The 24,555-nt window shown below is 46.2% G+C and overlaps 15 non-coding genes across 15 annotated transcripts; all 15 read right to left on the bottom strand.

Annotated features, from left to right (window-relative positions):
- Positions 1-82, bottom strand: trnal-cag (transfer RNA leucine (anticodon CAG)). Its single transcript has one exon. It is a non-coding gene; the product is annotated as a tRNA-Leu (tRNA).
- Positions 83-1,731: 1,649 nt separating this feature from the next.
- On the bottom strand, positions 1,732-1,804 carry trnav-cac (transfer RNA valine (anticodon CAC)). Its single transcript has one exon. It is a non-coding gene; the product is annotated as a tRNA-Val (tRNA).
- Positions 1,805-3,328: 1,524 nt separating this feature from the next.
- Positions 3,329-3,410, bottom strand: trnal-cag (transfer RNA leucine (anticodon CAG)). Its single transcript has one exon. It is a non-coding gene; the product is annotated as a tRNA-Leu (tRNA).
- Positions 3,411-5,059: 1,649 nt separating this feature from the next.
- trnav-cac (transfer RNA valine (anticodon CAC)) lies at positions 5,060-5,132 on the bottom strand. Its single transcript has one exon. It is a non-coding gene; the product is annotated as a tRNA-Val (tRNA).
- Positions 5,133-6,637: 1,505 nt separating this feature from the next.
- On the bottom strand, positions 6,638-6,719 carry trnal-cag (transfer RNA leucine (anticodon CAG)). Its single transcript has one exon. It is a non-coding gene; the product is annotated as a tRNA-Leu (tRNA).
- Positions 6,720-8,368: 1,649 nt separating this feature from the next.
- On the bottom strand, positions 8,369-8,441 carry trnav-cac (transfer RNA valine (anticodon CAC)). Its single transcript has one exon. It is a non-coding gene; the product is annotated as a tRNA-Val (tRNA).
- Positions 8,442-9,966: 1,525 nt separating this feature from the next.
- Positions 9,967-10,048, bottom strand: trnal-cag (transfer RNA leucine (anticodon CAG)). Its single transcript has one exon. It is a non-coding gene; the product is annotated as a tRNA-Leu (tRNA).
- A 1,649-nt stretch (positions 10,049-11,697) lies between these two features.
- trnav-cac (transfer RNA valine (anticodon CAC)) lies at positions 11,698-11,770 on the bottom strand. The gene has a single exon. It is a non-coding gene; the product is annotated as a tRNA-Val (tRNA).
- Positions 11,771-13,295: 1,525 nt separating this feature from the next.
- Positions 13,296-13,377, bottom strand: trnal-cag (transfer RNA leucine (anticodon CAG)). The gene has a single exon. It is a non-coding gene; the product is annotated as a tRNA-Leu (tRNA).
- A 1,649-nt stretch (positions 13,378-15,026) lies between these two features.
- trnav-cac (transfer RNA valine (anticodon CAC)) lies at positions 15,027-15,099 on the bottom strand. The gene has a single exon. It is a non-coding gene; the product is annotated as a tRNA-Val (tRNA).
- Positions 15,100-16,624: 1,525 nt separating this feature from the next.
- Positions 16,625-16,706, bottom strand: trnal-cag (transfer RNA leucine (anticodon CAG)). Its single transcript has one exon. It is a non-coding gene; the product is annotated as a tRNA-Leu (tRNA).
- Positions 16,707-18,355: 1,649 nt separating this feature from the next.
- On the bottom strand, positions 18,356-18,428 carry trnav-cac (transfer RNA valine (anticodon CAC)). Its single transcript has one exon. It is a non-coding gene; the product is annotated as a tRNA-Val (tRNA).
- A 1,525-nt stretch (positions 18,429-19,953) lies between these two features.
- trnal-cag (transfer RNA leucine (anticodon CAG)) lies at positions 19,954-20,035 on the bottom strand. Its single transcript has one exon. It is a non-coding gene; the product is annotated as a tRNA-Leu (tRNA).
- A 1,649-nt stretch (positions 20,036-21,684) lies between these two features.
- trnav-cac (transfer RNA valine (anticodon CAC)) lies at positions 21,685-21,757 on the bottom strand. Its single transcript has one exon. It is a non-coding gene; the product is annotated as a tRNA-Val (tRNA).
- A 1,525-nt stretch (positions 21,758-23,282) lies between these two features.
- On the bottom strand, positions 23,283-23,364 carry trnal-cag (transfer RNA leucine (anticodon CAG)). The gene has a single exon. It is a non-coding gene; the product is annotated as a tRNA-Leu (tRNA).
- Between the last annotated feature and the right edge of the window lie 1,191 nt (positions 23,365-24,555).

The following is a 24,555-nucleotide window of genomic DNA, read 5'->3' as shown; positions in this document are numbered from 1 at the left end:
TGGCAGTGGTGGGATTCGAACCCACGCCCCTTTCGAGACTGGAACCTGGATCCAGCGCCTTCGACCGCTCGGCCACACTACCAGCCGGCCGCGCGGACCATTTTCTTGCGTTTCCAACTGTGCTCTCCTGCATAACAACAGATGCCAAGTCACATGAAAATGGTTCCATGATCCCTCTCCGACTCGCACAGCTGCTGGGATGTGCCCGTCTACAATATCAATTTCGCAGCAGATAATGAGAGCCCATCAATCCAGACAAAAATCAATGGTAAGCTGAGTCTATCTTCTCAGACTCCTTTCAGCTCCAAATGTATCTGTGAGAATATATGTTCGGTTATGATTTGGTCAAATAACCACGAGCTGCTTGACATTACTACAATTTCGATTCTTGCTTTGCTAAATGATTTCACCCATTGCTTGAAACAGGGCAAGTTTCACGTTTACGCGGAACATGAAGCACACCGGACTACAGGGAAAATGCACAAAGCCGTGTTCCACATCATACCGTGCAGCGTAATTTCAGTCACTGTGTCTGTTTTGCAGAAAAAGAGTCCCAAACAATGTACTCCACCCTAAAACCGGAGGTCGCATTCCTATTCGAGAACGACAGATCGCATTGTGAGGATGCTCTGACCTCGGAGCCAGTTCTAGATGCCACTTTCCTTGCCTTTTACCCTAACCGTGCAATTTGCTGCAGAGATGTTCACTCCTGGACATCAGCCACATGGATAGCAACTGAGTTGGAAACCTGTGTGGGAATCGACGAGAAGCGACTCAATAAATTTTGCTCAATTCCATGGTGCTTATTAGAAATGCATTTTCTGTTCACCTCAATCTAAAAGGCAGTTTCTCAACATAGTAACAAAGTCAAAAGGTAATTACCTCACCCCACCCCCACTCCGGAAGAGGTGCTAACTGCCCTTGATTGCTTTTTGTTCTCGATGTGAAGAGCTCTCACGCCTCTGAGTCACCTTCACGTGTCTGGTTGCTGAGTGAGTCACAAAGAAGGAGTTTCTCCAGAGCTGCAACTGCCTGACTTCCCCACTCGACTTCGCCGTTTACATTTTCCTGCTCCTCAGTGATTTCAAGAAAACCAAATGGATGCGATGTCATTCTGTAACCTCTCTGTCGATTCCTCCGTTTCAGTTCCAACGTGGCTTAGGTCTCGGGGCGCACCTTAATACTAGCGACACCATGAAAGCACAGGTCCAGAGGTTCCTCTGAGAGTGTAATTTCTTTCATTGCTGTTGCTGATTGAAAGAGCCACTCAAGTGCGAACTGCTCCAAAACATGATTCAGGACCTCTGGTGCCAATTCTCGTACGTTGAATAACGACAGACAGCTTCCAAACGAGGCCTTTCAGAGACGCCTTTGGGGTACATTTAACAGACAGACAAGTTCAGGAATCCGTGGTGCACTGTGACACCAGCGCATCAGCTTCTTCCCTGTCTTTGAACCGAGCCGCCTGCGCAAGGAATGCAAATGCGGTACTGCTTTTCGTAGAAGAATCAGAAGGGGGTAACTACACTCTCAAACAGAATTGCATATGATCAGAACCAGTTTGGATAAAAACTTTACAATTCTTTGCACAGTCATTAAATGGAATTGCATTACATTTCACTACGCGAGCAGATTTGTTCAAGCAACTTCGAAGGCAGGTTTGCAGATGGGAAAGCAAGCAAGAAAGCACCGTTCTTGTCCATGTAAAAGGCTGCCGATGAAGAACAAAGCAGTTTCTGCCCAGTTTCGAACTGGGGACCTTTCGCGTGTGAGGCGAACGTGATGACCACTACACTACAGAAACAAGCCGCAGCCGCCCATCCGGCAGCTCAGGGGCATCCAGCACTGAAAGTTGAAGCCATTCTTCGTTTCACCTTTCTGTTTCCAATAGCTCGTTGTTGTCCAGCGTAATTGACATCTTCAAAACATAAAAAAAGACACGTGAAATTGATGATAAAATATAGACAAGGATGTGGTCAATGTTTGGACCGTAGGGCGAGGTCGACTAGGCTGGGACGACTTTCCCTGCAGCGTAACGACTGCGACATGATCTAATGGAAGGGTTGGAAACTGAGTATTTACGTGTTTTACCCAAGTTGGGGTGAGTTGAAAACTCGAGAGCATAGGTTTAAGGTGAGTGGGCTGAAATTGACAAAGGACCTGAGGCACATTTCCCACACAGAACGTTGTGCGTGTATGGAATGAGCTCCCAGAGGAAGCGGAGGAGGCTCAGAAAATTGCATGAGTTTCTGGATAGGATGGGTTGAGAGGGTTTGGGGCCAAATACTGGGGAACCGGACTTGTTTATATTTGGCTATGTGCTGAGCATGGACGAGATACACCGAAGTATCTGTTTCCACGCGGTGTCCCCCAAAAACGTTGTGTTGCTTACACCTGCTTTAAAGGATTACTTTTTAGCGGAGCTTGCCGTCGCAGTCTGTGGCACAATCCTTTACTGTGTTCGATGCTCACGGGAAAGGTAGTATTGCGAAACACTGCAGAAAGGAACGACTTCCTTACTTTTGCTCCGACTGACCATACTCTGTGAAATTTTCCCAGATCCTCAGTTAAGGACTTTTGCAGCTGGAAGTTTCCTCAGAAACGCTGTTAACTCGTAAAGTATTGAGCGAATCGCAAAACAGAAAGCATTTAACACGGAACACAAACAAAGCTGGCATACCTAATGCATTTTCAGACACAGAGGTGCATGAATGCTAAATGTGAGACAGTCCGAGGGCATGATTTATAAAGTAATCTCACAACTAACAACAGGACAATTCCAAACTACTCTTTCACACATACTGCAGCCTTAGGGAACCACCACTTCCCAGACAATACTGAAAAGAGAGAAAGAAAGAACCTAATAAGAATGGGCCATAAAAAGTGAATTTCACCAATCACAGTCTCGATTAGATTACCTTTCCCTTCCGATGTCTCCAGGACGGAAACGAAGGAAATGGGAGAAATTCAACAACATATCACATCGAAATTCGTTGGAACGATTTTCCCATTGGCCGAAAAACCAAATAACGACGAGTCGAGTCACCCCAGGACTTTGTTTCACAACAGCGATGAAATACCGGTCTCCATTCGGTTCCAGTTCAAGCTCAACTTGCCTGGAACAGCACAGCTGCTTGCGATTTTCTGCGCGGGAGGCGAACACGATCATGACAGACAGAGACACTTTGAAATATTCGGCACTATCCCACACCACAGTTAATTCCCCGGGAAGCAAAGCCATTTTACTTTTGTTTTCAACATCAATACAGTGGGGACAGAAACAGCATTTTAACAAAAAAGCTGCAGCGTTGGAGTTGATCTGCAGAAATGGCAGTGGTGGGATTCGAACCCACGCCCCTATCGAGACTGGAACCTGGATCCAGCGCCTTAGACCGTTCGGCCACACTACCAGCCGGCCGCGCGCACCATTTTCTTGCGTTTCCAACTGTGCTCTCCTGCATAACAACAGATGCCAAGTCACATGAAAATGGTTCCATGATCCCTCTCCGACTCGCACAGCTGCTGGGATGTGCCCGTCTACAATATCAATTTCGCAGCAGATAATGAGAGCCCATCAATCCAGACAAAAATCAATGGTAAGCTGAGTCTATCTTCTCAGACTCCTTTCAGCTCCAAATGTATCTGTGAGAATATATGTTCGGTTATGATTTGGTCAAATAACCACGAGCTGCTTGACATTACTGCAATTTCGATTCTTGCTTTGCTAAATGATTTCACCCATTGCTTGAAACAGGGCAAGTTTCACGTTTACGCGGAACATGAAGCACACCGGACTACAGGGAAAATGCACAAAGCCGTGTTCCACATCATACCGTGCAGCGTAATTTCAGTCACTGTGTCTGTTTTGCAGAAAAAGAGTCCCAAACAATGTACTCCACCCTAAAACCGGAGGTCGCATTCCTATTCGAGAACGACAGATCGCATTGTGAGGATGCTCTGACCTCGGAGCCAGTTCTAGATGCCACTTTCCTTGCCTTTTACCCTAACCGTGCAATTTGCTGCAGAGATGTTCACTCCTGGACATCAGCCACATGGATAGCAACTGAGTTGGAAACCTGTGTGGGAATCGACGAGAAGCGACTCAATAAATTTTGCTCAATTCCATGGTGCTTATTAGAAATGCATTTTCTGTTCACCTCAATCTAAAAGGCAGTTTCTCAACATAGTAACAAAGTCAAAAGGTAATTACCTCACCCCACCCCCACTCCGGAAGAGGTGCTAACTGCCCTTGATTGCTTTTTGTTCTCGATGTGAAGAGCTCTCACGCCTCTGAGTCACCTTCACGTGTCTGGTTGCTGAGTGAGTCACAAAGAAGGAGTTTCTCCAGAGCTGCAACTGCCTGACTTCCCCACTCGACTTCGCCGTTTACATTTTCCTGCTCCTCAGTGATTTCAAGAAAACCAAATGGATGCGATGTCATTCTGTAACCTCTCTGTCGATTCCTCCGTTTCAGTTCCAACGTGGCTTAGGTCTCGGGGCGCACCTTAATACTAGCGACACCATGAAAGCACAGGTCCAGAGGTTCCTCTGAGAGTGTAATTTCTTTCATTGCTGTTGCTGATTGAAAGAGCCACTCAAGTGCGAACTGCTCCAAAACATGATTCAGGACCTCTGGTGCCAATTCTCGTACGTTGAATAACGACAGACAGCTTCCAAACGAGGCCTTTCAGAGACGCCTTTGGGGTACATTTAACAGACAGACAAGTTCAGGAATCCGTGGTGCACTGTGACACCAGCGCATCAGCTTCTTCCCTGTCTTTGAACCGAGCCGCCTGCGCAAGGAATGCAAATGCGGTACTGCTTTTCGTAGAAGAATCAGAAGGGGGTAACTACACTCTCAAACAGAATTGCATATGATCAGAACCAGTTTGGATAAAAACTTTACAATTCTTTGCACAGTCATTAAATGGAATTGCATTACATTTCACTACGCGAGCAGATTTGTTCAAGCAACTTCGAAGGCAGGTTTGCAGATGGGAAAGCAAGCAAGAAAGCACCGTTCTTGTCCATGTAAAAGGCTGCCGATGAAGAACAAAGCAGTTTCTGCCCAGTTTCGAACTGGGGACCTTTCGCGTGTGAGGCGAACGTGATGACCACTACACTACAGAAACAAGCCGCAGCCGCCCATCCGGCAGCTCAGGGGCATCCAGCACTGAAAGTTGAAGCCATTCTTCGTTTCACCTTTCTGTTTCCAATAGCTCGTTGTTGTCCAGCGTAATTGACATCTTCAAAACATAAAAAAAAGACACGTGAAATTGATGATAAAATTTAGACAAGGATGTGGTCAATGTTTGGACCGTAGGGCGAGGTCGACTAGGCTGGGACGACTTTCCCTGCAGCGTAACGACTGCGACATGATCTAATGGAAGGGTTGGAAACTGAGTATTTACGTGTTTTACCCAAGTTGGGGTGAGTTGAAAACTCGAGAGCATAGGTTTAAGGTGAGTGGGCTGAAATTGACAAAGGACCTGAGGCACATTTCCCACACAGAAGGTTGTGCGTGTATGGAATGAGCTCCCAGAGGAAGCGGAGGAGGCTCAGAAAATTGCATGAGTTTCTGGATAGGATGGGTTGAGAGGGTTTGGGGCCAAATACTGGGGAACCGGACTTGTTTATATTTGGCTATGTGCTGAGCATGGACGAGATACACCAAAGTATCTGTTTCCACGCGGTGTCCCCCAAAAACGTTGTGTTGCTTACACCTGCTTTAAAGGATTACTTTTTAGCGGAGCTTGCCGTCGCAGTCTGTGGCACAATCCTTTACTGTGTTCGATGCTCACGGGAAAGGTAGTATTGCGAAACACTGCAGAAAGGAACGACTGACCATACTCTGTGAAATTTTCCCAGATCCTCAGTTAAGGACTTTTGCAGCTGGAAGTTTCCTCAGAAACGCTGTTAACTCGTAAAGTATTGAGCGAATCGCAAAACAGAAAGCATTTAACACGGAACACAAACAAAGCTGGCATACCTAATGCATTTTCAGACACAGAGATGCATGAATGCTAAATGTGAGACAGTCCGAGGGCATGATTTATAAAGTAATCTCACAACTAACAACAGGACAATTCCAAACTACTCTTTCACACATTCTGCAGCCTTAGGGAACCACCACTTCCCAGACAATACTGAAAAGAGAGAAAGAAAGAACCTAATAAGAATGGGCCATAAAAAGTGAATTTCACCAATCACAGTCTCGATTAGATTACCTTTCCCTTCCGATGTCTCCAGGACGGAAACGAAGGAAATGGGAGAAATTCAACAACATATCACATCGAAATTCGTTGGAACGATTTTCCCATTGGCCGAAAAACCAAATAACGACGAGTCGAGTCACCCCAGGACTTTGTTTCACAACAGCGATGAAATACCGGTCTCCATTCGGTTCCAGTACAAGCTCAACTTGCCTGGAACAGCACAGCTGCTTGCGATTTTCTGCGCGGGAGGCGAACACGATCATGACAGACAGAGACACTTTGAAATATTCGGCACTATCCCACACCACAGTTAATTCCCCGGGAAGCAAAGCCATTTTACTTTTGTTTTCAACATCAATACAGTGGGGACAGAAACAGCATTTTAACAAAAAAGCTGCAGCGTTGGAGTTGATCTGCAGAAATGGCAGTGGTGGGATTCGAACCCACGCCCCTTTCGAGACTGGAACCTGGATCCAGCGCCTTAGACCGCTCGGCCACACTACCAGCCGGCCGCGCGCACCATTTTCTTGCGTTTCCAACTGTCCTCTCCTGCATAACAACAGATGCCAAGTCACATGAAAATGGTTCCATGATCCCTCTCCGACTCGCACAGCTGCTGGGATGTGCCCGTCTACAATATCAATTTCGCAGCAGATAATGAGAGCCCATCAATCCAGACAAAAATCAATGGTAAGTTGAGTCTATCTTCTCAGACTCCTTTCAGCTCCAAATGTATCTGTGAGAATATATGTTCGGTTATGATTTGGTCAAATAACCACGAGCTGCTTGACATTACTGCAATTTCGATTCTTGCTTTGCTAAATGATTTCACCCATTGCTTGAAACAGGGCAAGTTTCACGTTTACGCGGAACATGAAGCACACCGGACTACAGGGAAAATGCACAAAGCCCTGTTCCACATCATACCGTGCAGCGTAATTTCAGTCACTGTGTCTGTTTTGCAGAAAAAGAGTCCCAAACAATGTACTCCACCCTAAAACCGGAGGTCGCATTCCTATTCGAGAACGACAGATCGCATTGTGAGGATGCTCTGACCTCGGAGCCAGTTCTAGATGCCACTTTCCTTGCCTTTTACCCTAACCGTGCAATTTGCTGCAGAGATGTTCACTCCTGGACATCAGCCACATGGATAGCAACTGAGTTGGAAACCTGTGTGGGAATCGACGAGAAGCGACTCAATAAATTTTGCTCAATTCCATGGTGCTTATTAGAAATGCATTTTCTGTTCACCTCAATCTAAAAGGCAGTTTCTCAACATAGTAACAAAGTCAAAAGGTAATTACCTCACCCCACCCCCACTCCGGAAGAGGTGCTAACTGCCCTTGATTGCTTTTTGTTCTCGATGTGAAGAGCTCTCACGCCTCTGAGTCACCTTCACGTGTCTGGTTGCTGAGTGAGTCACAAAGAAGGAGTTTCTCCAGAGCTGCAACTGCCTGACTTCCCCACTCGACTTCGCCGTTTACATTTTCCTGCTCCTCAGTGATTTCAAGAAAACCAAATGGATGCGATGTCATTCTGTAACCTCTCTGTCGATTCCTCCGTTTCAGTTCCAACGTGGCTTAGGTCTCGGGGCGCACCTTAATACTAGCGACACCATGAAAGCACAGGTCCAGAGGTTCCTCTGAGAGTGTAATTTCTTTCATTGCTGTTGCTGATTGAAAGAGCCACTCAAGTGCGAACTGCTCCAAAACATGATTCAGGACCTCTGGTGCCAATTCTCGTACGTTGAATAACGACAGACAGCTTCCAAACGAGGCCTTTCAGAGACGCCTTTGGGGTACATTTAACAGACAGACAAGTTCAGGAATCCGTGGTGCACTCTGACACCAGCGCATCAGCTTCTTCCCTGTCTTTGAACCGAGCCGCCTGCGCAAGGAATGCAAATGCGGTACTGCTTTTCGTAGAAGAATCAGAAGGGGGTAACTACACTCTCAAACAGAATTGCATATGATCAGAACCAGTTTGGATAAAAACTTTACAATTCTTTGCACAGTCATTAAATGGAATTGCATTACATTTCACTACGCGAGCAGATTTGTTCAAGCAACTTCGAAGGCAGGTTTGCAGATGGGAAAGCAAGCAAGAAAGAACCGTTCTTGTCCATGTAAAAGGCTGCCGATGAAGAACAACGCAGTTTCTGCCCAGTTTCGAACTGGGGACCTTTCGCGTGTGAGGCGAACGTGATGACCACTACACTACAGAAACAAGCCGCAGCCGCCCATCCGGCAGCTCAGGGGCATCCAGCACTGAAAGTTGAAGCCATTCTTCGTTTCACCTTTCTGTTTCCAATAGCTCGTTGTTGTCCAGCGTAATTGACATCTTCAAAACATAAAAAAAAGACACGTGAAATTGATGATAAAATATAGACAAGGATGTGGTCAATGTTTGGACCGTAGGGCGAGGTCGACTAGGCTGGGACGACTTTCCCTGCAGCGTAACGACTGCGACATGATCTAATGGAAGGGTTGGAAACTGAGTATTTACGTGTTTTACCCAAGTTGGGGTGAGTTGAAAACTCGAGAGCATAGGTTTAAGGTGAGTGGGCTGAAATTGACAAAGGACCTGAGGCACATTTCCCACACAGAAGGTTGTGCGTGTATGGAATGAGCTCCCAGAGGAAGCGGAGGAGGCTCAGAAAATTGCATGAGTTTCTGGATAGGATGGGTTGAGAGGGTTTGGGGCCAAATACTGGGGAACCGGACTTGTTTATATTTGGCTATGTGCTGAGCATGGACGAGATACACCGAAGTATCTGTTTCCACGCGGTGTCCCCCAAAAACGTTGTGTTGCTTACACCTGCTTTAAAGGATTACTTTTTAGCGGAGCTTGCCGTCGCAGTCTGTGGCACAATCCTTTACTGTGTTCGATGCTCACGGGAAAGGTAGTATTGCGAAACACTGCAGAAAGGAACGACTTCCTTACTTTTGCTCCGACTGACCATACTCTGTGAAATTTTCCCAGATCCTCAGTTAAGGACTTTTGCAGCTGGAAGTTTCCTCAGAAACGCTGTTAACTCGTAAAGTATTGAGCGAATCGCAAAACAGAAAGCATTTAACACGGAACACAAACAAAGCTGGCATACCTAATGCATTTTCAGACACAGAGATGCATGAATGCTAAATGTGAGACAGTCCGAGGGCATGATTTATAAAGTAATCTCACAACTAACAACAGGACAATTCCAAACTACTCTTTCACACATACTGCAGCCTTAGGGAACCACCACTTCCCAGACAATACTGAAAAGAGAGAAAGAAAGAACCTAATAAGAATGGGCCATAAAAAGTGAATTTCACCAATCACAGTCTCGATTAGATTACCTTTCCCTTCCGATGTCTCCAGGACGGAAACGAAGGAAATGGGAGAAATTCAACAACATATCACATCGAAATTCGTTGGAACGATTTTCCCATTGGCCGAAAAACCAAATAACGACGAGTCGAGTCACCCCAGGACTTTGTTTCACAACAGCGATGAAATACCGGTCTCCATTCGGTTCCAGTACAAGCTCAACTTGCCTGGAACAGCACAGCTGCTTGCGATTTTCTGCGCGGGAGGCGAACACGATCATGACAGACAGAGACACTTTGAAATATTCGGCACTATCCCACACCACAGTTAATTCCCCGGGAAGCAAAGCCATTTTACTTTTGTTTTCAACATCAATACAGTGGGGACAGAAACAGCATTTTAACAAAAAAGCTGCAGCGTTGGAGTTGATCTGCAGAAATGGCAGTGGTGGGATTCGAACCCACGCCCCTTTCGAGACTGGAACCTGGATCCAGCGCCTTCGACCGCTCGGCCACACTACCAGCCGGCCGCGCGCACCATTTTCTTGCGTTTCCAACTGTGCTCTCCTGCATAACAACAGATGCCAAGTCACATGAAAATGGTTCCATGATCCCTCTCCGACTCGCACAGCTGCTGGGATGTGCCCGTCTACAATATCAATTTCGCAGCAGATAATGAGAGCCCATCAATCCAGACAAAAATCAATGGTAAGCTGAGTCTATCTTCTCAGACTCCTTTCAGCTCCAAATGTATCTGTGAGAATATATGTTCGGTTATGATTTGGTCAAATAACCACGAGCTGCTTGACATTACTGCAATTTCGATTCTTGCTTTGCTAAATGATTTCACCCATTGCTTGAAACAGGGCAAGTTTCACGTTTACGCGGAACATGAAGCACACCGGACTACAGGGAAAATGCACAAAGCCGTGTTCCACATCATACCGTGCAGCGTAATTTCAGTCACTGTGTCTGTTTTGCAGAAAAAGAGTCCCAAACAATGTACTCCACCCTAAAACCGGAGGTCGCATTCCTATTCGAGAACGACAGATCGCATTGTGAGGATGCTCTGACCTCGGAGCCAGTTCTAGATGCCACTTTCCTTGCCTTTTACCCTAACCGTGCAATTTGCTGCAGAGATGTTCACTCCTGGACATCAGCCACATGGATAGCAACTGAGTTGGAAACCTGTGTGGGAATCGACGAGAAGCGACTCAATAAATTTTGCTCAATTCCATGGTGCTTATTAGAAATGCATTTTCTGTTCACCTCAATCTAAAAGGCAGTTTCTCAACATAGTAACAAAGTCAAAAGGTAATTACCTCACCCCACCCCCACTCCGGAAGAGGTGCTAACTGCCCTTGATTGCTTTTTGTTCTCGATGTGAAGAGCTCTCACGCCTCTGAGTCACCTTCACGTGTCTGGTTGCTGAGTGAGTCACAAAGAAGGAGTTTCTCCAGAGCTGCAACTGCCTGACTTCCCCACTCGAATTCGCCGTTTACATTTTCCTGCTCCTCAGTGATTTCAAGAAAACCAAATGGATGCGATGTCATTCTGTAACCTCTCTGTCGATTCCTCCGTTTCAGTTCCAACGTGGCTTAGGTCTCGGGGCGCACCTTAATACTAGCGACACCATGAAAGCACAGGTCCAGAGGTTCCTCTGAGAGTGTAATTTCTTTCATTGCTGTTGCTGATTGAAAGAGCCACTCAAGTGCGAACTGCTCCAAAACATGATTCAGGACCTCTGGTGCCAATTCTCGTACGTTGAATAACGACAGACAGCTTCCAAACGAGGCCTTTCAGAGACGCCTTTGGGGTACATTTAACAGACAGACAAGTTCAGGAATCCGTGGTGCACTCTGACACCAGCGCATCAGCTTCTTCCCTGTCTTTGAACCGAGCCGCCTGCGCAAGGAATGCAAATGCGGTACTGCTTTTCGTAGAAGAATCAGAAGGGGGTAACTACACTCTCAAACAGAATTGCATATGATCAGAACCAGTTTGGATAAAAACTTTACAATTCTTTGCACAGTCATTAAATGGAATTGCATTACATTTCACTACGCGAGCAGATTTGTTCAAGCAACTTCGAAGGCAGGTTTGCAGATGGGAAAGCAAGCAAGAAAGAACCGTTCTTGTCCATGTAAAAGGCTGCCGATGAAGAACAACGCAGTTTCTGCCCAGTTTCGAACTGGGGACCTTTCGCGTGTGAGGCGAACGTGATGACCACTACACTACAGAAACAAGCCGCAGCCGCCCATCCGGCAGCTCAGGGGCATCCAGCACTGAAAGTTGAAGCCATTCTTCGTTTCACCTTTCTGTTTCCAATAGCTCGTTGTTGTCCAGCGTAATTGACATCTTCAAAACATAAAAAAAAGACACGTGAAATTGATGATAAAATATAGACAAGGATGTGGTCAATGTTTGGACCGTAGGGCGAGGTCGACTAGGCTGGGACGACTTTCCCTGCAGCGTAACGACTGCGACATGATCTAATGGAAGGGTTGGAAACTGAGTATTTACGTGTTTTACCCAAGTTGGGGTGAGTTGAAAACTCGAGAGCATAGGTTTAAGGTGAGTGGGCTGAAATTGACAAAGGACCTGAGGCACATTTCCCACACAGAAGGTTGTGCGTGTATGGAATGAGCTCCCAGAGGAAGCGGAGGAGGCTCAGAAAATTGCATGAGTTTCTGGATAGGATGGGTTGAGAGGGTTTGGGGCCAAATACTGGGGAACCGGACTTGTTTATATTTGGCTATGTGCTGAGCATGGACGAGATACACCGAAGTATCTGTTTCCACGCGGTGTCCCCCAAAAACGTTGTGTTGCTTACACCTGCTTTAAAGGATTACTTTTTAGCGGAGCTTGCCGTCGCAGTCTGTGGCACAATCCTTTACTGTGTTCGATGCTCACGGGAAAGGTAGTATTGCGAAACACTGCAGAAAGGAACGACTTCCTTACTTTTGCTCCGACTGACCATACTCTGTGAAATTTTCCCAGATCCTCAGTTAAGGACTTTTGCAGCTGGAAGTTTCCTCAGAAACGCTGTTAACTCGTAAAGTATTGAGCGAATCGCAAAACAGAAAGCATTTAACACGGAACACAAACAAAGCTGGCATACCTAATGCATTTTCAGACACAGAGATGCATGAATGCTAAATGTGAGACAGTCCGAGGGCATGATTTATAAAGTAATCTCACAACTAACAACAGGACAATTCCAAACTACTCTTTCACACATACTGCAGCCTTAGGGAACCACCACTTCCCAGACAATACTGAAAAGAGAGAAAGAAAGAACCTAATAAGAATGGGCCATAAAAAGTGAATTTCACCAATCACAGTCTCGATTAGATTACCTTTCCCTTCCGATGTCTCCAGGACGGAAACGAAGGAAATGGGAGAAATTCAACAACATATCACATCGAAATTCGTTGGAACGATTTTCCCATTGGCCGAAAAACCAAATAACGACGAGTCGAGTCACCCCAGGACTTTGTTTCACAACAGCGATGAAATACCGGTCTCCATTCGGTTCCAGTACAAGCTCAACTTGCCTGGAACAGCACAGCTGCTTGCGATTTTCTGCGCGGGAGGCGAACACGATCATGACAGACAGAGACACTTTGAAATATTCGGCACTATCCCACACCACAGTTAATTCCCCGGGAAGCAAAGCCATTTTACTTTTGTTTTCAACATCAATACAGTGGGGACAGAAACAGCATTTTAACAAAAAAGCTGCAGCGTTGGAGTCGATCTGCAGAAATGGCAGTGGTGGGATTCGAACCCACGCCCCTTTCGAGACTGGAACCTGGATCCAGCGCCTTAGACCGCTCGGCCACACTACCAGCCAGCCGCGCGCACCATTTTCTTGCGTTTCCAACTGTGCTCTCCTGCATAACAACAGATGCCAAGTCACATGAAAATGGTTCCATGATCCCTCTCCGACTCGCACAGCTGCTGGGATGTGCCCGTCTACAATATCAATTTCGCAGCAGATAATGAGAGCCCATCAATCCAGACAAAAATCAATGGTAAGCTAAGTCTATCTTCTCAGACTCCTTTCAGCTCCAAATGTATCTGTGAGAATATATGTTCGGTTATGATTTGGTCAAATAACCACGATCTGCTTGACATTACTGCAATTTCGATTCTTGCTTTGCTAAATGATTTCACCCATTGCTTGAAACAGGGCAAGTTTCACGTTTACACGGAACATGAAGCACACCGGACTACAGGGAAAATGCACAAAGCCGTGTTCCACATCATACCGTGCAGCGTAATTTCAGTCACTGTGTCTGTTTTGCAGAAAAAGAGTCCCAAACAATGTACTCCACCCTAAAACCGGAGGTCGCATTCCTATTCGAGAACGACAGATCGCATTGTGAGGATGCTCTGACCTCGGAGCCAGTTCTAGATGCCACTTTCCTTGCCTTTTACCCTAACCGTGCAATTTGCTGCAGAGATGTTCACTCCTGGACATCAGCCACATGGATAGCAACTGAGTTGGAAACCTGTGTGGGAATCGACGAGAAGCGACTCAATAAATTTTGCTCAATTCCATGGTGCTTATTAGAAATGCATTTTCTGTTCACCTCAATCTAAAAGGCAGTTTCTCAACATAGTAACAAAGTCAAAAGGTAATTACCTCACCCCACCCCCACTCCGGAAGAGGTGCTAACTGCCCTTGATTGCTTTTTGTTCTCGATGTGAAGAGCTCTCACGCCTCTGAGTCACCTTCACGTGTCTGGTTGCTGAGTGAGTCACAAAGAAGGAGTTTCTCCAGAGCTGCAACTGCCTGACTTCCCCACTCGACTTCGCCGTTTACATTTTCCTGCTCCTCAGTGATTTCAAGAAAACCAAATGGATGCGATGTCATTCTGTAACCTCTCTGTCGATTCCTCCGTTTCAGTTCCAACGTGGCTTAGGTCTCGGGGCGCACCTTAATACTAGCGACACCATGAAAGCACAGGTCCAGAGGTTCCTCTGAGAGTGTAATTTCTTTCATTGCTGTTGCTGATTGAAAGAGCCACTCAAGTGCGAACTGCTCCAAAACATGATTCAGGACCTCTGGTGCCAATTCTCGTACGTTGAATAACGACAGACAGCTTCCAAACGAGGCCTTTCAGAGACGCCTTTGGAGTACATTTAACAGACAGACAAGTTCAGGAATCCGTGGTGCACTGTGACACCAGCGCATCAGCTTCTTCCCTGTCTTTGAACCGAGCCGCCTGCGCAAGGAATGCAAATGCGGTACTGCTTTTCGTAGAAGAATCAGAAGGGGGTAACTACACTCTCAAACAGAATTGCATATGATCAGAACCAGTTTGGATAAAAACTTTACAATTCTTTGCACAGTCATTAAATGGAATTGCATTACATTTCACTACGCGAGCAGATTTGTTCAAGCAACTTCGAAGGCAGGTTTGCAGATGGGAAAGCAAGCAAGAAAGCACCGTTCTTGTCCATGTAAAAGGCTGCCGATGAAGAACAAAGCAGTTTCTGCCCAGTTTCGAACTGGGGACCTTTCGCGTGTGAGGTGAACGTGATGACCACTACACTACAGAAACAAGCCGCAGCCGCCCATCCGGCAGCTTAGGGGCCTCCAGCACTGAAAGTTGAAGCCATTCTTCGTTTCACCTTTCTGTTTCCAATAGCTCGTTGTTGTCCAGCGTAATTGACATCTTCAAAACATAAAAAAAAGACACGTGAAATTGATGATAAAATATAGACAAGGATGTGGTCAATGTTTGGACCGTAGGGCGAGGTCGACTAGGCTGGGACGACTTTCCCTGCAGCGTAACGACTGCGACATGATCTAATGGAAGGGTTGGAAACTGAGTATTTACGTGTTTTACCCAAGTTGGGGTGAGTTGAAAACTCGAGAGCATAGGTTTAAGGTGAGTGGGCTGAAATTGACAAAGGACCTGAGGCACATTTCCCACACAGAAGGTTGTGCGTGTATGGAATGAGCTCCCAGAGGAAGCGGAGGAGGCTCAGAAAATTGCATGAGTTTCTGGATAGGATGGGTTGAGAGGGTTTGGGGCCAAATACTGGGGAACCGGACTTGTTTATATTTGGCTATGTGCTGAGCATGGACGAGATACACCGAAGTATCTGTTTCCACGCGGTGTCCCCCAAAAACGTTGTGTTGCTTACACCTGCTTTATAGGATTACTTTTTAGCGGAGCTTGCCGTCGCAGTCTGTGGCACAATCCTTTACTGTGTTCGATGCTCACGGGAAAGGTAGTATTGCGAAACACTGCAGAAAGGAACGACTTCCTTACTTTTGCTCCGACTGACCATACTCTGTGAAATTTTCCCAGATCCTCAGTTAAGGACTTTTGCAGCTGGATGTTTCCTCAGAAACGCTGTTAACTCGTAAAGTATTGAGCGAATCGCAAAACAGAAAGCATTTAACACGGAAAACAAACAAAGCTGGCATACCTAATGCATTTTCAGACACAGAGATGCATGAATGCTAAATGTGAGACAGTCCGAGGGCATGATTTATAAAGTAATCTCACAACTAACAACAGGACAATTCCAAACTACTCTTTCACACATACTGCAGCCTTAGGGAACCACCACTTCCCAGACAATACTGAAAAGAGAGAAAGAAAGAACCTAATAAGAATGGGCCATAAAAAGTGAATTTCACCAATCACAGTCTCGATTAGATTACCTTTCCCTTCCGATGTCTCCAGGACGGAAACGAAGGAAAAGGGAGAAATTCAACAACATATCACATCGAAATTCGTTGGAACGATTTTCCCATTGGCCGAAAAACCAAATAACGACGAGTCGAGTCACCCCAGGACTTTGTTTCACAACAGCGATGAAATACCGGTCTCCATTCGGTTCCAGTACAAGCTCAACTTGCCTGGAACAGCACAGCTGCTTGCGATTTTCTGCGCGGGAGGCGAACACGATCATGACAGACAGAGACACTTTGAAATATTCGGCACTATCCCACACCACAGTTAATTCCCCGGGAAGCAAAGCCATTTTACTTTTGTTTTCAACATCAATACAGTGGGGACAGAAACAGCATTTTAACAAAAAAGCTGCAGCGTTGGAGTTGATCTGCAGAAATGGCAGTGGTGGGATTCGAACCCACGCCCCTTTCGAGACTGGAACCTGGATCCAGCGCCTTCGACCGCTCGGCCACACTACCAGCCGGCCGCGCGGACCATTTTCTTGCGTTTCCAACTGTGCTCTCCTGCATAACAACAGATGCCAAGTCACATGAAAATGGTTCCATGATCCCTCTCCGACTCGCACAGCTGCTGGGATGTGCCCGTCTACAATATCAATTTCGCAGCAGATAATGAGAGCCCATCAATCCAGACAAAAATCAATGGTAAGCTGAGTCTATCTTCTCAGACTCCTTTCAGCTCCAAATGTATCTGTGAGAATATATGTTCGGTTATGATTTGGTCAAATAACCACGAGCTGCTTGACATTACTACAATTTCGATTCTTGCTTTGCTAAATGATTTCACCCATTGCTTGAAACAGGGCAAGTTTCACGTTTACGCGGAACATGAAGCACACCGGACTACAGGGAAAATGCACAAAGCCGTGTTCCACATCATACCGTGCAGCGTAATTTCAGTCACTGTGTCTGTTTTGCAGAAAAAGAGTCCCAAACAATGTACTCCACCCTAAAACCGGAGGTCGCATTCCTATTCGAGAACGACAGATCGCATTGTGAGGATGCTCTGACCTCGGAGCCAGTTCTAGATGCCACTTTCCTTGCCTTTTACCCTAACCGTGCAATTTGCTGCAGAGATGTTCACTCCTGGACATCAGCCACATGGATAGCAACTGAGTTGGAAACCTGTGTGGGAATCGACGAGAAGCGACTCAATAAATTTTGCTCAATTCCATGGTGCTTATTAGAAATGCATTTTCTGTTCACCTCAATCTAAAAGGCAGTTTCTCAACATAGTAACAAAGTCAAAAGGTAATTACCTCACCCCACCCCCACTCCGGAAGAGGTGCTAACTGCCCTTGATTGCTTTTTGTTCTCGATGTGAAGAGCTCTCACGCCTCTGAGTCACCTTCACGTGTCTGGTTGCTGAGTGAGTCACAAAGAAGGAGTTTCTCCAGAGCTGCAACTGCCTGACTTCCCCACTCGACTTCGCCGTTTACATTTTCCTGCTCCTCAGTGATTTCAAGAAAACCAAATGGATGCGATGTCATTCTGTAACCTCTCTGTCGATTCCTCCGTTTCAGTTCCAACGTGGCTTAGGTCTCGGGGCGCACCTTAATACTAGCGACACCATGAAAGCACAGGTCCAGAGGTTCCTCTGAGAGTGTAATTTCTTTCATTGCTGTTGCTGATTGAAAGAGCCACTCAAGTGCGAACTGCTCCAAAACATGATTCAGGACCTCTGGTGCCAATTCTCGTACGTTGAATAACGACAGACAGCTTCCAAACGAGGCCTTTCAGAGACGCCTTTGGGGTACATTTAACAGACAGACAAGTTCAGGAATCCGTGGTGCACTGTGACACCAGCGCATCAGCTTCTTCCCTGTCTTTGAACCGAGCCGCCTGCGCAAGGAATGCAAATGCGGTACTGCTTTTCGTAGAAGAATCAGAAGGGGGTAACTACACTCTCAAACAGAATTGCATATGATCAGAACCAGTTTGGATAAAAACTTTACAATTCTTTGCACAGTCATTAAATGGAATTGCATTACATTTCACTACGCGAGCAGATTTGTTCAAGCAACTTCGAAGGCAGGTTTGCAGATGGGAAAGCAAGCAAGAAAGAACCGTTCTTGTCCATGTAAAAGGCTGCCGATGAAGAACAACGCAGTTTCTGCCCAGTTTCGAACTGGGGACCTTTCGCGTGTGAGGCGAACGTGATGACCACTACACTACAGAAACAAGCCGCAGCCGCCCATCCGGCAGCTCAGGGGCATCCAGCACTGAAAGTTGAAGCCATTCTTCGTTTCACCTTTCTGTTTCCAATAGCTCGTTGTTGTCCAGCGTAATTGACATCTTCAAAACATAAAAAAAAGACACGTGAAATTGATGATAAAATATAGACAAGGATGTGGTCAATGTTTGGACCGTAGGGCGAGGTCGACTAGGCTGGGACGACTTTCCCTGCAGCGTAACGACTGCGACATGATCTAATGGAAGGGTTGGAAACTGAGTATTTACGTGTTTTACCCAAGTTGGGGTGAGTTGAAAACTCGAGAGCATAGGTTTAAGGTGAGTGGGCTGAAATTGACAAAGGACCTGAGGCACATTTCCCACACAGAAGGTTGTGCGTGTATGGAATGAGCTCCCAGAGGAAGCGGAGGAGGCTCAGAAAATTGCATGAGTTTCTGGATAGGATGGGTTGAGAGGGTTTGGGGCCAAATACTGGGGAACCGGACTTGTTTATATTTGGCTATGTGCTGAGCATGGACGAGATACACCGAAGTATCTGTTTCCACGCGGTGTCCCCCAAAAACGTTGTGTTGCTTACACCTGCTTTAAAGGATTACTTTTTAGCGGAGCTTGCCGTCGCAGTCTGTGGCACAATCCTTTACTGTGTTCGATGCTCACGGGAAAGGTAGTATTGCGAAACACTGCAGAAAGGAACGACTTCCTTACTTTTGCTCCGACTGACCATACTCTGTGAAATTTTCCCAGATCCTCAGTTAAGGACTTTTGCAGCTGGAAGTTTCCTCAGAAACGCTGTTAACTCGTAAAGTATTGAGCGAATCGCAAAACAGAAAGCATTTAACACGGAACACAAACAAAGCTGGCATACCTAATGCATTTTCAGACACAGAGATGCATGAATGCTAAATGTGAGACAGTCCGAGGGCATGATTTATAAAGTAATCTCACAACTAACAACAGGACAATTCCAAACTACTCTTTCACACATACTGCAGCCTTAGGGAACCACCACTTCCCAGACAATACTGAAAAGAGAGAAAGAAAGAACCTAATAAGAATGGGCCATAAAAAGTTAATTTCACCAATCACAGTCTCGATTAGATTACCTTTCCCTTCCGATGTCTCCAGGACGGAAACGAAGGAAATGGGAGAAATTCAACAACATATCACATCGAAATTCGTTGGAACGATTTTCCCATTGGCCGAAAAACCAAATAACGACGAGTCGAGTCACCCCAGGACTTTGTTTCACAACAGCGATGAAATACCGGTCTCCATTCGGTTCCAGTACAAGCTCAACTTGCCTGGAACAGCACAGCTGCTTGCGATTTTCTGCGCGGGAGGCGAACACGATCATGACAGACAGAGACACTTTGAAATATTCGGCACTATCCCACACCACAGTTAATTCCCCGGGAAGCAAAGCCATTTTACTTTTGTTTTCAACATCAATACAGTGGGGACAGAAACAGCATTTTAACAAAAAAGCTGCAGCGTTGGAGTCGATCTGCAGAAATGGCAGTGGTGGGATTCGAACCCACGCCCCTTTCGAGACTGGAACCTGGATCCAGCGCCTTAGACCGCTCGGCCACACTACCAGCCAGCCGCGCGCACCATTTTCTTGCGTTTCCAACTGTGCTCTCCTGCATAACAACAGATGCCAAGTCACATGAAAATGGTTCCATGATCCCTCTCCGACTCGCACAGCTGCTGGGATGTGCCCGTCTACAATATCAATTTCGCAGCAGATAATGAGAGCCCATCAATCCAGACAAAAATCAATGGTAAGCTAAGTCTATCTTCTCAGACTCCTTTCAGCTCCAAATGTATCTGTGAGAATATATGTTCGGTTATGATTTGGTCAAATAACCACGATCTGCTTGACATTACTGCAATTTCGATTCTTGCTTTGCTAAATGATTTCACCCATTGCTTGAAACAGGGCAAGTTTCACGTTTACACGGAACATGAAGCACACCGGACTACAGGGAAAATGCACAAAGCCGTGTTCCACATCATACCGTGCAGCGTAATTTCAGTCACTGTGTCTGTTTTGCAGAAAAAGAGTCCCAAACAATGTACTCCACCCTAAAACCGGAGGTCGCATTCCTATTCGAGAACGACAGATCGCATTGTGAGGATGCTCTGACCTCGGAGCCAGTTCTAGATGCCACTTTCCTTGCCTTTTACCCTAACCGTGCAATTTGCTGCAGAGATGTTCACTCCTGGACATCAGCCACATGGATAGCAACTGAGTTGGAAACCTGTGTGGGAATCAACGAGAAGCGACTCAATAAATTTTGCTCAATTCCATGGTGCTTATTAGAAATGCATTTTCTGTTCACCTCAATCTAAAAGGCAGTTTCTCAACATAGTAACAAAGTCAAAAGGTAATTACCTCACCCCACCCCCACTCCGGAAGAGGTGCTAACTGCCCTTGATTGCTTTTTGTTCTCGATGTGAAGAGCTCTCACGCCTCTGAGTCACCTTCACGTGTCTGGTTGCTGAGTGAGTCACAAAGAAGGAGTTTCTCCAGAGCTGCAACTGCCTGACTTCCCCACTCGACTTCGCCGTTTACATTTTCCTGCTCCTCAGTGATTTCAAGAAAACCAAATGGATGCGATGTCATTCTGTAACCTCTCTGTCGATTCCTCCGTTTCAGTTCCAACGTGGCTTAGGTCTCGGGGCGCACCTTAATACTAGCGACACCATGAAAGCACAGGTCCAGAGGTTCCTCTGAGAGTGTAATTTCTTTCATTGCTGTTGCTGATTGAAAGAGCCACTCAAGTGCGAACTGCTCCAAAACATGATTCAGGACCTCTGGTGCCAATTCTCGTACGTTGAATAACGACAGACAGCTTCCAAACGAGGCCTTTCAGAGACGCCTTTGGAGTACATTTAACAGACAGACAAGTTCAGGAATCCGTGGTGCACTGTGACACCAGCGCATCAGCTTCTTCCCTGTCTTTGAACCGAGCCGCCTGCGCAAGGAATGCAAATGCGGTACTGCTTTTCGTAGAAGAATCAGAAGGGGGTAACTACACTCTCAAACAGAATTGCATATGATCAGAACCAGTTTGGATAAAAACTTTACAATTCTTTGCACAGTCATTAAATGGAATTGCATTACATTTCACTACGCGAGCAGATTTGTTCAAGCAACTTCGAAGGCAGGTTTGCAGATGGGAAAGCAAGCAAGAAAGCACCGTTCTTGTCCATGTAAAAGGCTGCCGATGAAGAACAAAGCAGTTTCTGCCCAGTTTCGAACTGGGGACCTTTCGCGTGTGAGGTGAACGTGATGACCACTACACTACAGAAACAAGCCGCAGCCGCCCATCCGGCAGCTCAGGGGCCTCCAGCACTGAAAGTTGAAGCCATTCTTCGTTTCACCTTTCTGTTTCCAATAGCTCGTTGTTGTCCAGCGTAATTGACATCTTCAAAACATAAAAAAAAGACACGTGAAATTGATGATAAAATATAGACAAGGATGTGGTCAATGTTTCGACCGTAGGGCGAGGTCGACTAGGCTGGGACGACTTTCCCTGCAGCGTAACGACTGCGACATGATCTAATGGAAGGGTTGGAAACTGAGTATTTACGTGTTTTACCCAAGTTGGGGTGAGTTGAAAACTCGAGAGCATAGGTTTAAGGTGAGTGGGCTGAAATTGACAAAGGACCTGAGGCACATTTCCCACACAGAACGTTGTGCGTGTATGGAATGAGCTCCCAGAGGAAGCGGAGGAGGCTCAGAAAATTGCATGAGTTTCTGGATAGGATGGGTTGAGAGGGTTTGGCGCCAAATACTGGGGAACCGGACTTGTTTATATTTGGCTATGTGCTGAGCATGGCCGAGATACACCGAAGTATCTGTTTCCACGCGGTGTCCCCCAAAAACGTTGTGTTGCTTACACCTGCTTTATAGGATTACTTTTTAGCGGAGCTTGCCGTCGCAGTCTGTGGCACAATCCTTTACTGTGTTCGATGCTCACGGGAAAGGTAGTATTGCGAAACACGTCAGAAAGGAACGACTTCCTTACTTTTGCTCCGACTGACCATACTCTGTGAAATTTTCCCAGATCCTCAGTTAAGGACTTTTGCAGCTGGATGTTTCCTCAGAAACGCTGTTAACTCGTAAAGTATTGAGCGAATCGCAAAACAGAAAGCATTTAACACGGAAAACAAACAAAGCTGGCATACCTAATGCATTTTCAGACACAGAGATGCATGAATGCTAAATGTGAGACAGTCCGAGGGCATGATTTATAAAGTAATCTCACAACTAACAACAGGACAATTCCAAACTACTCTTTCACACATACTGCAGCCTTAGGGAACCACCACTTCCCAGACAATACTGAAAAGAGAGAAAGAAAGAACCTAATAAGAATGGGCCATAAAAAGTTAATTTCACCAATCACAGTCTCGATTAGATTACCTTTCCCTTCCGATGTCTCCAGGACGGAAACGAAGGAAATGGGAGAAATTCAACAACATATCACATCGAAATTCGTTGGAACGATTTTCCCATTGGCCGAAAAACCAAATAACGACGAGTCGAGTCACCCCAGGACTTTGTTTCACAACAGCGATGAAATACCGGTCTCCATTCGGTTCCAGTACAAGCTCAACTTGCCTGGAACAGCACAGCTGCTTGCGATTTTCTGCGCGGGAGGCGAACACGATCATGACAGACAGAGACACTTTGAAATATTCGGCACTATCCCACACCACAGTTAATTCCCCGGGAAGCAAAGCCATTTTACTTTTGTTTTCAACATCAATACAGTGGGGACAGAAACAGCATTTTAACAAAAAAGCTGCAGCGTTGGAGTCGATCTGCAGAAATGGCAGTGGTGGGATTCGAACCCACGCCCCTTTCGAGACTGGAACCTGGATCCAGCGCCTTAGACCGCTCGGCCACACTACCAGCCAGCCGCGCGCACCATTTTCTTGCGTTTCCAACTGTGCTCTCCTGCATAACAACAGATGCCAAGTCACATGAAAATGGTTCCATGATCCCTCTCCGACTCGCACAGCTGCTGGGATGTGCCCGTCTACAATATCAATTTCGCAGCAGATAATGAGAGCCCATCAATCCAGACAAAAATCAATGGTAAGCTAAGTCTATCTTCTCAGACTCCTTTCAGCTCCAAATGTATCTGTGAGAATATATGTTCGGTTATGATTTGGTCAAATAACCACGATCTGCTTGACATTACTGCAATTTCGATTCTTGCTTTGCTAAATGATTTCACCCATTGCTTGAAACAGGGCAAGTTTCACGTTTACACGGAACATGAAGCACACCGGACTACAGGGAAAATGCACAAAGCCGTGTTCCACATCATACCGTGCAGCGTAATTTCAGTCACTGTGTCTGTTTTGCAGAAAAAGAGTCCCAAACAATGTACTCCACCCTAAAACCGGAGGTCGCATTCCTATTCGAGAACGACAGATCGCATTGTGAGGATGCTCTGACCTCGGAGCCAGTTCTAGATGCCACTTTCCTTGCCTTTTACCCTAACCGTGCAATTTGCTGCAGAGATGTTCACTCCTGGACATCAGCCACATGGATAGCAACTGAGTTGGAAACCTGTGTGGGAATCAACGAGAAGCGACTCAATAAATTTTGCTCAATTCCATGGTGCTTATTAGAAATGCATTTTCTGTTCACCTCAATCTAAAAGGCAGTTTCTCAACATAGTAACAAAGTCAAAAGGTAATTACCTCACCCCACCCCCACTCCGGAAGAGGTGCTAACTGCCCTTGATTGCTTTTTGTTCTCGATGTGAAGAGCTCTCACGCCTCTGAGTCACCTTCACGTGTCTGGTTGCTGAGTGAGTCACAAAGAAGGAGTTTCTCCAGAGCTGCAACTGCCTGACTTCCCCACTCGACTTCGCCGTTTACATTTTCCTGCTCCTCAGTGATTTCAAGAAAACCAAATGGATGCGATGTCATTCTGTAACCTCTCTGTCGATTCCTCCGTTTCAGTTCCAACGTGGCTTAGGTCTCGGGGCGCACCTTAATACTAGCGACACCATGAAAGCACAGGTCCAGAGGTTCCTCTGAGAGTGTAATTTCTTTCATTGCTGTTGCTGATTGAAAGAGCCACTCAAGT

The sequence above is a fragment of the Chiloscyllium punctatum genome, chromosome 16 (assembly GCF_047496795.1).
Source record: "Chiloscyllium punctatum isolate Juve2018m chromosome 16, sChiPun1.3, whole genome shotgun sequence".
In the NCBI taxonomy this organism is placed as follows: domain Eukaryota; kingdom Metazoa; phylum Chordata; class Chondrichthyes; order Orectolobiformes; family Hemiscylliidae; genus Chiloscyllium; species Chiloscyllium punctatum.
This window is presented reverse-complemented; position numbering and strand designations above follow the sequence as displayed.